At 36.9% G+C, this 11,156-nt stretch overlaps 1 protein-coding gene across 1 annotated transcript in view; it reads right to left on the bottom strand.

Annotated features, from left to right (window-relative positions):
• Positions 1-9,445, bottom strand: part of LOC117181127 (venom carboxylesterase-6-like) — a 19,912-nt gene extending 10,467 nt beyond the window's left edge. The window contains exon 1 of the mRNA XM_033373698.1: positions 9,391-9,445. The gene's annotated coding sequence lies outside the window, so the exon portion shown is untranslated. The remainder of the gene's footprint in view (positions 1-9,390) is intronic.
• Between the last annotated feature and the right edge of the window lie 1,711 nt (positions 9,446-11,156).

Here is an 11,156-nt window from a genome sequence, read left to right on the forward strand (position 1 = left end):
AGCCTTGGAGGAGATTATGTTGAGAAATAAAAAAAAAAATTCTTAAAAACGTTGTTTTTCTTGGTCAGGCCGGAAACTTATCAATCCACCCTCGTATAGCTAGAATAAGAAACGGTTGCATGGAGAATTTTAATAGGTTCTGGCTTTCCAGAGAGAAAAGAATGTGTGAATTATTGCAAGAAAGGGGGGACAAACGGGCAGTAGCATAAGTGAAGGGGGTGTTGAGTAAGATGGAGAAGAAGAGAAGGAAGGAGAAAGAGGAATGGAGAAGGAAAGATTGTTAATAGGAGAGAGGGTAGATGTAAGAAAACTGTAAATATTGTAAATAGTAGATAAGTATTAGGTATTAGCCACTGAGGTAGAAGCTGGCAATGCGAGGCATAGCGAGGAAGAAGCAAGATACGTGCGAGGCGAGCGAGGAAGATTGAGTGATGGAAGCGACCGGATTAGATATAAGGTGAGGATGGATGTTACATTTTAAGAGATAGTTGTAAGAAAATTCCGTAAAAAATGGAAGTGTAAGCCAGTCCATTTTTTAAAAGCAGCAGGCCGAAAAATAAACGTTTGTCTACCTATTTGTTATGAGCTTATTCTTTAAAAAGAAATTATTTATCTTAGAGAGAAAAACTTTCTTCATCAAGGCCTGTATTGAGAGTTAAAATGTTAAAAATAAAAACGATCTTTTTTAACAACTAGAACCTCTTTTTGCTTTTCAATTTCAACCCTTGTTTATGATTTCTGAAAACAGGTGGTAGATTTTATTATGATTTATGTCCAGCTCACCGCCTCTCTACAACTTTATTTGCTTTCTAGCTAGATCTTTGCTTATCGTCAGCCCTCTAGCCTGCTTTCATTTCAAGAATTTCAGGACGACGTATTATTTCCACTTGCACTAGTTAGTATTCAAATTAATACGAATTTTATTTTAATCAATTTACCGATTTATTTTAAATATCCTTATTCCTTCACTGAGATAGGAATCGGAAAGGACAAGCGAGCGAGGCGGTCTCCCATCTTGGTGTGCTAAAGCGGTATAACGAGAGAAAGAGCAGACTATCCTCGTTCACTTACTTACTCCTTATGCTTTTATAGACCCTTTAAACTTTTGTAGCTTACGCTCAATAAAGTATTGTTTATCTATGCAATTAAACTGACACTTGGTGGAGTCTACACTGCCGGCGCCAGCAACGCGTGATCTGCAGCCAATAAACAAAATGCGGCGCGTTCTGCGCAGTAGGTCAACCCGCTAAAATTGTTTTCGTCTAGGGAAATAATTGATGTTTCGTTTAAATCACAAGGATTGTTTATAACAAACATAAAGCAAACTGATTTTTGTGAATAGTCCTAGTGATGCCATCCCCCCATGCGATTTTGGAAAGAGATAGGGGCTTTACTAAAATTATTTGTATAATAAGTCACAGGGGACCCTTACCTCCCCCATCAGACATTGAATGGGGTTAGGAGTTTAACCAACATTATTTATGTGACCAGTCACAGGGGTGCCACCCTAAGAGACTTCGGAAAGGGTTAGGTGTTTGATTAAAATTATTTCTGCGACTAGACACAAGTGGCCTACCCTCCCCCATGATACATTGGAAGAGGGCAGAGGTTTGATTCACAATATTTCTATGACCAGTCGCAGGGATGCTTTCCCACCCCCGAGGAGACTTTAGAAAAGAATAGGAGTTTGACCAACATTATTTCTGTAAACAGTCGCAGGAGTATCCCCCCCCCCCCCGAAGACTTCGGAAAACTTTATAAACTTTATAAAACTTATTTCTGCGATCAGGCACAGAGGGATTGTCCCTCCACAACGAAACATCGGAAGGAGGTTGAGGATTAACGAACATTATTTCTGTGACTACTCGCAGAGGTGCCTTCCCGCCCCACAAAAAGGTTGAAAAGGGGTTTGACCAACATTATTTCTGTGACTAGTCGCAGGGGTGCCTTTTTGACCCCCATGAACCATCAGAAAGGGATAGGGACTTGACCAACATTATTTCTGTGACCAGTCATAGGAGTGCCTTTTCGTCTGCACGGGTCTTTAATCGTAATTCTTGAGTAGCAAATCGACGATAAAGTTTGATTTAAGAGCCAAAAACTAACAAAGTAACTAAAATTACATTTTCTTACTCTTAAATGCGTGATAGTCTCTTCCATTTGACCTAAATATGCTTTTTGCCGGTAAGAATAGTGTTTATACTTCGAAAAAAAAACATAATTATTTGCAAGTGTTAACATTGAAAATTATATCTGCAGGTATTTTCATGGCCATGTTTGTAATCAACGCATCGAAATATATGAGTATACAAGGTTTTAAAAGACATTTTCTATATTAATGATTTGCTTTTCATTTTAGATTACAACATCCCTAATATCATTTCATTCATTGAATTACAGAAAAAGTATTTTTTCAGAAATCTGATGTTTGGACCACGAAAACTAGAAAGGTCTAATTTCAAATGAGTCTACTATAGGTTTGAAAAATTTTGACCTCTCTACAAAAGTTTAAATAAATAAGAAAAAACAGTCGCCCAAGAACGTAAGCAACTTCACTACAAACATAATTTTATTTCGAACGAACTTTTTATGCATCACACCGTCATACATTAATTATCAATAAGGCTGGCTTCACAATGTACCCTAAGAATTGTACGTACGTCGACGTACGATCGTATCAATGCTTACATTCGCTTTGTTGTCCATTGCTATCAACTGTCGCGCTTATTTCATTGGTTTATATTACAGGAGCATTGGAATGTGAAACCATAAGACACACGCGACAGTTGGTAGCAATGGAGAACAACGCAGATGTACGCGTTGATATTAACTTACGTCGATGTGCGTGCAATTTTTAGAGCACATTGTGGAGCCAGCTTAAAGTAACAGTTTGGCAAAGGTATAAAACCACAGTCAACTCCGTCAATTTTACGACAATGCACTTTGACTTATTATATTTTAAGATTAAGATTTGTTTTTGTAGGTCTTGCGGTCTTTATTAATTAAAAGAATAAAACGAAATGATTGGAAAGTTCGTTTATTAAAATTCTGTCTTTCTGACGTTTCGGCTACCACTGCGTGCCTTTTTCAAAGAATCTAAATAAATAATATATAAATAACGATCTTTTCTTAACATATAATTACACAAAATTGATTTTTTTCAAAGTGAAATAAATAAAAATTACTTGTGCTTGTAAAAACAGTAAAAACATATTACGAGCGAAGAAAAGATTGATTTGATTCTTATCAAATCTACTTACTTATTATATTTTGATGAAAAATCATTAGAAACGAGGCAAACAAAATCAGTCAAAGTTGGAGACAAGTAAAAAAATTCAAGTAATACAATAACATACGAAATAAAGTTTTTAAATTATTAAATAATTGGTTATTAGCCATTATTTTTTCTACGTGTTTCATGTCGTTTGGGGCCGGTGAGTGAACTAATCCAGACAATATACCCAACCATAACTGTCCGCTTCATGGATCACATTTAATCGCTCATATAAAGTCCCAATTCAGTAAGTCTTTCAGAAGCCCGTAAATAATTACGATTGCATTCCGGCAGTCAGGTAGCTAAGGTTATGCGCAGAGGCAGAAAAAAGATAGAAAAAATCATTGATAGTAGCCAATTATTTAATAAATTTGATAGTTTATTTCGTATCAGATTGTATTATTTGAATTTTTTTACTTATCTCAAACTTTGTCTGAGCTTTCTATCACAACTTGAGCTGAAATAAGGTCATGAACAGAGAATTTGCTCGCAATAAAATTATCCTCGCAGTGAAGTTTCTTTTCCTCTTGAGTGATTTTTTTCACTGACTTATTCAAACTTTAGTAGAGAGGTCAACATTTTTGAAACCCATAATAACACCTTCTATCATATATGATGAGAATATCAAAATCTGCCCACTGCGCAGGTACTTCTTATTACGTGCATCGCGTGCGGCTCACCTGGCTCGCAAGTTTAAGCCAGCTTGAGAACGCCTGGGTTTCGCGAAATTTGAACCCCGCGCTTCGTTATATGTCATTGTCATTGGTGAAAAATGCGCCTACGGAAGGACCCAAGATCTGCTCTCTAAATGAAAATATCCGTAAATGGAGTTCGATACAAGTCATCTGTCACTTTCACAAATCTTTCAAATTAGATTCAAATGTCATTGATTTTTAGTGTTTTAAAGATTTGTAAAAGTGACAAATGACTTCTCCGAACTGCAATTACGACTATTTTCATTTGAAGGACAAAAATATCGATCGCGCAGACATGTATATCGCCTATAACTGCTGCGCAATCATAATGAGACAAATTCACCACTGCGCACATTTAAGTTTCGTCAGCAATTACTGTACTGTTCTAATATTTCATAGTATCTGTTGCACAGGTGCATACACCAAATGTCACTGCTGTAAACTGTGCAGTGCCAATCATAATAGGTCACGTATGCGCAGATGTAAGGTTTCCACGTATCTATTTCGCAGTTGTATTTTTCACATATTACTACTGCGCAGTCCTAACCGCCCTATGCCACTACTGCGCAGATCTGAAAATCCTCCAAAGCTGCCAAGAGATTGACATGAAGATCCGAGATGAAGAAAAAGACCGTCCTGAAGTTTAGATATTTTCCCTTCGTCTTCTTGAGGGAATTCATTATTTGCAGGAACCTAAAAAAAATCTTTTGAACCTTGGAACCTTTCGAAATATTGTAAAATTCATATAAAAATTCCATAGAATCATTCTACTCAAATTCTATAGAATTTTTCAACCTGGGATTCCAAATGACCACAAACAATTTTATCAAAGACACTTAAACGGTAGTAATGTTACTTTTTACGAAAACGCTTATCTGAAAAGAATCTTTCAGAACATTCGCATATCGAGTAACCTTCATTGATAAACCGCTACACTTTAATGTGTAATATGGTAAACATGTTTACCATATGTTTACGTCCTTTATGCGTCAAAATATACAGATGATAATTCTTTTCTTTGTAAACATGATTTGAAGTCTGCCTAAAAAATACAAAAGTTTATGACACTAAATTGTTTTCTATTTTTCGGCAAACCACAAGGATTTTTTTAATCATATAGAACATTGAATCAGGACAGGCAGCGAGGGGTCATGGAAGCTATCAATAAAAATGTACTGTATAAATGGCTTTTCATTAAAACAGTATTTTATTGTTTTTCTCGAAAACTATCAATTAAATCAACATACACCATTAAGAAAATTTGTGCATATCACACTTGTTTAAATGAATATAAAAAAATATTTTCAAAACTTTAATAATATTCAAAGATACGAGTATGACATTTTATATCTAAACATACAAAACGTCAAATAACAACAAAACGAGCAGGAAGTCGCTATGTGCATCCGATATATTCGGAATTAGGAGAACATTCTGCAAAAGAATCAATTGGGATCTCAGATTACTTGGAACGAGGTGACGCATAACACCGTCGCCTCTAAGAGACGAGCAATTGCAGTTCCGAATCGCTCCCTTGCCTCCTTCCGGGCTTTGTGTTTAACGAGTACGTCGCCAGTTTTTGTCTGCCTTATGGCCTTGACAAAGAAACATTGGTCATTAGGCTTGACCCTCGCCTGGACGTCCTTCAGAACACGAACGTACTTTTTTCACATTAGCTGGCTTGTTAGCAATGGCTTGCCGAGTACCTTCGGTCGACCAAGATCTTGCGCTGGTGCAAGTTCTTAGACGCTGGTGTTTGGCAGCTTTTTTGTTTTATCGTCCTTTTTGGGCACTCTATCTATTCACCCTTAACCTAGGGTTTGGAAATCTTGGGGGTGAATTCACCCAGATCCTCTCTCCGAGTGAGGGGGTGGCTCCTTGCTGACACTTTCAAGCAGATGTTTCATGAATACACTATCATACTTCATATTTTCTTCTTATTTTCTCTGCGGATCTCTTTTATGATAGAATCTATAGAGCCTTCTCCGCTCTGCTTCACCCAGTTTTGAGATCTACCATACGTATTAGCTCAACCTCGTATAAAAATCGGTATAAAAATCGGTCAAATCGGTTTATATTTACTCCTATCACATACCCCTTCGAATTTTCCATATGATTAACATGGGGAAAAACGAAAAATTCACATTATTTTCTTATTACATTCTTTTAATATAGAGCACCCATGAAAGATGACTGAAGATAGTATTTTGAATTTTCTATAGTTTTCAACGAAAGAGAAGCAAATATCCTACACCAATCTCGTTACGAGTTGTGAAGTATGTGTTAACATTAAAAATTAAAAATTTTTAAACATCAGAACTATCCACTGTTTATATCGCAGAGAAAGAAATTAATTTCATAGCGGGAGCCTCTCAATTTTAGCATGCTGAGCAAATTTATTTTCACAAAGTGTGCAGTAATGCCTGATAGTCGAAATTTGCAGGCCACAATTGAAGAATGATCAAATTAATCATCTTTATTTATTTGAAACCAACCACCATTTTGTATTTTTTCAATATTTGTAGGGTCACTGAACGATTTATACTTTCTGTTAATCTTTCGAGAGGCCTTTGTTGAAAAATTCTAAAATTAGTCATTAATCTCAAATTCAAACCAGCCGCAATTTAAACAGCCGTGATTTTTATTTAAATCTTTAATTTTTTTCAAGCACATGCATTATAACTAATGAATAGATTTTTCCACGAAATATTAGTCACTTTTCTTGAAAACTATAGAAAATACAATATTTGGTCATCTTGTGTAGGTCCGTCATTTTGATATTTTTTATTTTTACTATACATTATTTTTATGGGTTTGGAAATAGATAGTGATCCTTGTTTAATAAAAGGTGTAATAGACCCCTAGGGTCTCGACGTCCCGCACGATCGTTTTTCCCATCTTCAGTGTTGCTCGTTCGCCGGCTGAAAGGACTGATCTCTCCTTTTTGTATCTTGTGAGTGCTTTTGGTGCCACTTTAGCTCGCTTCCTGTTAAACCTCGGCACAATAAAACGCCAGGACTTCTAGCAACCCAGAGCGACCCATCGACCAAACTCTCGTTTCAGAAGTCACCTTCCTCGCTATTACCCGGCTCCATACTGGCCACTGGCCACTCATGTAAATGGAAATAAATGTCGCTTTGATTTTAACAACATCTCTCGTTTCACTACGCTTCTACCTATTTTTCAGATTTCCATTTCCTGATTTCTGTCCTTTGATCTGACCTTGTAACAAAGAATTTAATAAGCTAAGAAAATTAAGCGGATTTTCGATTGTTTATCTTCCTGGGTATTGGAAGAAACCCGCTAATAGAAAGACAAGTATTTTGATAGAAAATTACGAACTGCGTGTTTAAGGGTCATCATTCTATGGAGTGTGGATGTTCATGTCGTTTGGATCGGCGAGATTCAGAGGCTTATAATTCTTATTATCCTCAGTTGTAAAATGGATTGTCTCACTTGTTTTTTAAATATGCGGACATCAAACACGCTATTGAGCCAAATCCTTTGCGGTATATGTGCAGCTTATTTAGTTCTGGACGCGTTATACTAATGGAGAATAAAAAATGTATGTATATAGTATAAACCTCCCTATCCCTATATGAAGGTCAAGATCGTCAAGATAGTACACATTTTTATCAAGTTTTCATAGAATATTTTTGACGTAGAATGTTTCGTTCTTTTTAAATCCGCAGTTTAGAACAGGGATTTCTTTTCAAAACATCATCCTGACCATAGACTGACCTTGAAAATTATTATTATTACAGTGAAACCCCGAAACCCAATTCCTCGATATAGTTATTCCGAAATTTGCGCCGCGCCGTAGGTAGGAGTAAAAAGAGCTTAGCGGGGTGTGCTATGGTCACACAGGCGTGAACAAACAAAAGCGGTTACATACGGAGCCATGTTTAATCGGGTTTGTTTCCACACACCGGCAGACCTAAACCTCGTACAGTATCGGAGTTCCACTGTATTATAGTAGATTGGCTACTTATACACTATATTTATGCATACATATATACATCCATGATAACAAATGTTGCAAGTGGTTCTGTTTGCTCTTACCAGGTGGTCCATCTCATGAGCCGCCCTGGCAAACATCTGAACGTGTAGGAGTTCTACAAAGAGCATATTCCTCATTTCTCCCGTCATGCCCTCAAACGTTGGCGTTTGTAATCGTCGGAGCCTTTCCTGCATTTTGAGCTATGTATGTAAGCATTTTAGGTCCTAGACCCCAAGTCAAACCAAAGGCTCTTCTGGACATCCAAAATCTCATGAAAACTTCCTATATTAAGTTGTAAGAGGCTTCGCCTAGTGTAGTTTGGTATCTAGGATTATCTAGGATTCCACGCATAAAGTAAAATCGAGAAGCTCACTCCTGTTTATAATCTGGAATTTGAAGGTATTACCACGATTAAGGATCTCCAGCTCTGTACCGGCTATGTATTCAAGGCTATCTCCCCCACACTGTATGATGGAAGTTTGTGTCACAGGCCAGCAAAGCCGAAATCCTATTTTATCCTTTATTGTGGTGAAAATTGATGTGCATCATTGACATTCCCAGCTCGGCTAGTCATATACTAATTCAGGACGTGGCTTGAAGTCCTCCTTCCTATTGGCCGTAGATCGAGCAGGGGAAGCTGCTCCAGATGATGCCGCAATATCTAAGGCCCCTAGTGTGGAGCTTCAGTTGTATTTCGAGAGCCGCTGCCTGTAAGCTTTCGATTTCTGGGCCAGTTAGTTGTCATTAGTTTTAGTAATTTCCACCGCTTCATGTAGTATAGCCTCCGAGAAGACATCCACCATTTGGCGTTGGATCACAGTCGGGTTTAGTATCAGAGCCTACAGTATTTTTTTTTGTATTTACTGTATCGTAACTTTTCATCCTACGAGTAACTAGGAAAATTCGGCTAGCTCAAACTGCTGTTTCGAATTCGAGAAAAGAACTGAAATTTTCGGATTAAGAGCATCAAAATTATAAAATTTATACTTGCAAAACTCAAAACTCGCAGAATTTTAAATTGTAAAATTTCCAAATTAAAAACTCTTTACTTTAAAATATTCAAGTTTTACATTTTTTCGAAATTACAATATTATTGATATCGGTTCAGGTCACGAACCTCCCCCCCCCCCCCCCCCCCCCCCCCCCCCCCTACTAAGATAAGGTTAAGACTCTTCCCTACTACTTTCCTATGATCTAAGAGACGCGCACCTTAGGCACGCTTAAACTGACAAGAGCAGCAAACAATGACAATGTCTCCGCGTAGCGGGCAGATTTTCTTGGGAATTTTTAACGATAATTTATTGTAAAATAAAACGAAACTTTTTTATATAGATTCATGAAAATTATAAAAATGTTATAGATAAGTTTGCAACGATATCAGGAAAATGTTCCATTTGAGTAGAAAAAGATGATATATTTACCTCAGATGTTTGATTGGTGGTAGTCCATAAGGTATTCCAAGGAATGTCGAATATTTTATCCCGCTTCGGGATACCTGAATTGTGCCGTTTAATATACCTTGGGAAGTTTTCACTAAAGGTTCTGCATTGACCAAAAGAATAGCGAACAGAAGGTGGAGCATGGTTAAGTGAAACTGAGAGTTAATTATCTCAAGCATCGTGTTTTCCCCTGTCACCCGAAACTCGTTATTTTTCAGTTTATATACTTTAATATGAAATCTGTTATCTCACACGTGTAACAGAAATTATTGCAATGTATGGGATTAAAGTTTTGCACGAGTAAATGAAATTTTAACACGGATGTGTAGAATAGAAAAAAAAAGTATTTAAACGTTCTGAAAAGACTGGTTACAAGTCATGTGCCACGCAAAGAAGTTTGCATACAAAAAAGTGAGAGAAAAGTAGCGATGTGTGGAGAGGCAAGGAAGTGGCAGGTTGTAGATTATTCGTTAAAGCTTGCAGAATAACTACTTTAAACTCTTAAATATATTATGCACTTTAAAAGATACTTAGAAATACAGTCAAACCAAGAAAAACACAATCTAACGCAAACAAATAAAATGAGATAATAGGGGGTATCCATAAATCACATGACTCTGAAATGGGGGTAGAGTCATTAAAAATATCTCGGTCAAGCAATTAGGAGGGGCGGGTATTTTGTGTAGCGATCATTTGGGGTTGGGGAGGGGTGATCGAAAATTAGCCGAAAATCGATCTTTTCTTTTAAATACTTCAGTTTTTGAAGTTTGTTTTCTAAAGCGAATTCCACTTCTAAACCTGTTTCGGATCTTTTGATTATTTTTGCGTTTTGCCAATTTTTTCACAATTGGTGATGTTTTTAAAACAATAATATAAATAGGAATATCATTAAAATTTTTTAGAATATTTTAATTAAAGTTAAATGCGTCTTAATACTAAAGATTCCTTGTTCCGCGATAGAATGAACATTTTAAACATTTAGTAGTCAGTAGGATATTGGCAGCAGCTCAGAAGGCAATTTTATTATACACCTGTCGCATTGAAAGAAACTTTCTTAATCATCAGAAAGCAAGCCACTGAAAACCTGTGGATTTGCAGATGGTACCTCTAAGAAAGCATCCAGAAGTGACTGTGATCATCTCCAATGCTCGCGGCCGCTTATAATTGTATGCCTACAATATCAACGCAGGAGGTGTCACGCATCGTTTTGGATTAACTTATAACATCATAATCTCATCAGTGACTTGACTCATTTCGTGGCTATAACGTATAACCGGGTTTACCCGCGTAAAAGTTATGAACAATAATATATAATAATAATGTTATTGATGCACATTTTTACGAAAGTAATAGTTATGAAACTTAAAAACTGCTTTATACAGTCTGTCAAGTTAAAGCGTGGGTGGCTTTACTCGCAGTCGGTAAGGTGTATCGACATGATTTTGGTGTCAAAATATTAAGAAGAGCTCCCTCTTTCATACTTTTTGATTTAACATTCAGTTTGCTTTCAATTCTCATCTTGTTACCACGTTACAAAAAATGAGTTCCGTAAACGCTTCGCGCTTCGAGGCTGTGTTCCTTTGTTTCCACCCAAAAGGTCCCAAATTGTCTCACGATCAAGCTGCAAAGTACATGGGAAAATCATTGTCGTTCGTCAGCAAGTGGGTAAAGCGGTATAAAGAGACCAAAAATGTTGATGACTTCCCAAATCGGGGTTCGACAGGAAAAGTGTCCGACAAATTGGAAAA

This window comes from Belonocnema kinseyi, chromosome 1, assembly GCF_010883055.1.
Source record: "Belonocnema kinseyi isolate 2016_QV_RU_SX_M_011 chromosome 1, B_treatae_v1, whole genome shotgun sequence".
In the NCBI taxonomy this organism is placed as follows: domain Eukaryota; kingdom Metazoa; phylum Arthropoda; class Insecta; order Hymenoptera; family Cynipidae; genus Belonocnema; species Belonocnema kinseyi.